This window comes from Antechinus flavipes, chromosome 2 (genome assembly GCF_016432865.1).
Source record: "Antechinus flavipes isolate AdamAnt ecotype Samford, QLD, Australia chromosome 2, AdamAnt_v2, whole genome shotgun sequence".
NCBI classification, from domain to species: domain Eukaryota; kingdom Metazoa; phylum Chordata; class Mammalia; order Dasyuromorphia; family Dasyuridae; genus Antechinus; species Antechinus flavipes.
In genome coordinates, this window is record NC_067399.1 from 151,746,693 (window position 1) to 151,748,851 (window position 2,159).

Below are 2,159 nucleotides of genomic sequence, written 5' to 3' on the forward strand. Positions count from 1 at the left end.
AAAAAGGTTGGGGCGGGGAGGAGAGATTTCCCCAAGCACTCTAAAACTCACAGAGAAGCTAATGGCAGCATTTGTATCAATGATTCTTGAATTCTTGTGAGAGCAGATTTAAGGCCTTTCAAGTAAAGGAGTACTTTTGGTTAACAACAGGTTTAGAATTCTTGATAATCCCTTTTCATCTCAAGTCAAATTTGCCTGTTTACTAATCCTTGTAACTGATATTTCATCTCCTACCTTCTTTAGCACAGGTGCTATTCTTTGATATATGGAATGGCTTTCCTTAACTTAACTTACTGAATCCCTAAAATTTCTTCCAATTTTCCGCCACAGTTTCAGTGCTTTTTCTTACTTTCTCTTTGCTTGAAATTACTTTGTAGATCCTCCACATTTCATATTTATGATTTATATGCATATTGTATTTCCCTGGTAAAATGTAAACTCCTTTAGGGAAAGGAGTCTTTGTCTTTGAATCCTCAGGACCCAGAACAGTTTAAGAATCTGTGTTAGTAGGTACTTAACGATTTAAAATTTTTTTTATTGACTCAATTTTGACACAGCAGATAGTTCCCTACAAAAACCACTTCTAAATATGTGTTGATTTGTTATTTTGAGTCAAGATCCAAAAAGATATGAACATATTCAATGTTCTAAATTCAATAATGTGGAAGATAAGTATAAAAATACTCTTTGGTTAAAAAATTCAACTGTGTATAGAATGAAGTATAGGATGGAGGCAAATCTAATTCAACAGAAGCTCACATTAAAAAGATTTGGGTATTTTAGTTGAATTCAAAGAATATGGATTAATATTGTGTCATGGGAATAAAAAAAAAGCACTACACTCCAAAGTACACTTTAAGACATAGTTTCAATCATTCCAGTTACCTGTATACCTGTTATTGTCTGCTATTATACTGTAGGTTGTGTTCCTTGATGAGCTCCATATTTTAAAAGGGATAATGACAAAATATGAACTTAATGAAGTTAAGGTTAATGAATCAAAGTATAAGAGAAATGAAAGTAGGAGGACATAAAACCTGTTTTTTTTTTTTTTAAAGGAATTTCATATCAAAAAGAAATTATTTATTCTATATGGCTCCAGAATTGGCCTAGAACCAATATGTGGAAGTTATAGGGAGAAAGTATTTTGTTTCCTGGTAAGAAGTTATAATTATACAAAAAATGGAATGAGTTACCTCATTTAGTAGTGAGCTCTATGGCCCTAGAAGTATTCAAGTATAGGATCTCACGGAACACATCTTGAAAAGGGAATTCTTAAATAGTAAAGGTTAGAATAAATGATCTTCAGTCTTCCTTCCAATTCTAAGATTCTATTTCCTTATAATTTGTATTTTAGGTTATTCTTGCTGGCTACTTCCTAATGTTGTTCTGGTTACTATGGAAAATACTTAGCAAATAGAGTTGACCTGATAGCTTCTTAGCATTTTTAACTGAGTGTATTGAGTACAAAAATCCAAAGTTCAAATGTTCCTTTGGCAATGCATCCTTTTTTCTTTTTTTAAACATTATTTAAAACTTCAAGGAAGTTAAAATATTTCAAGAACTTGTAGTTATATTGATATGAGTATTTCACCAACAGATTGCAACCCTACAGCTGAGCAAGTCCTCTTTAAAAGCTTCTGTGATCAAAAACCTCCTCTGCTCAACCTGGTGATAAACTTCTAAATTTAGTGAGGCTTGTCCTTGGATGACAAATATACAGTTCATTATTGGGTAGGCTTGATTTTTTTCCTTGACAAGGGTAAAATTCCTTTATAATTCATAATTTCCAAAAGAACTAAGGATGTGGCATCAAAAATAAGATGAAATTATATTTAGTCTCACCTCAACTACATATTTGTTCATTAGGAAGCACAATATTTATAAAAAAGCACCATACTGTGTTATACAATAGGATGATACAGGTAGCAAAGAATCATCAAATACCTAGGAGTCCATGTTTTCAGCTGTTGCACCTAGGACATAGTGTATTTCAAAGCATGCTAATTCAATATGTATACCAAAATTAATTCCTCCTTTGCTTTAGATATATCTAAAATATCATCTCTGATTAAACCTTCATCTTTACCTCATTTCTTAGCATAAACCTCTAGAGCTACACCTGTAATTTTCCATCTGGTAAGTCCAAGAATCCACAG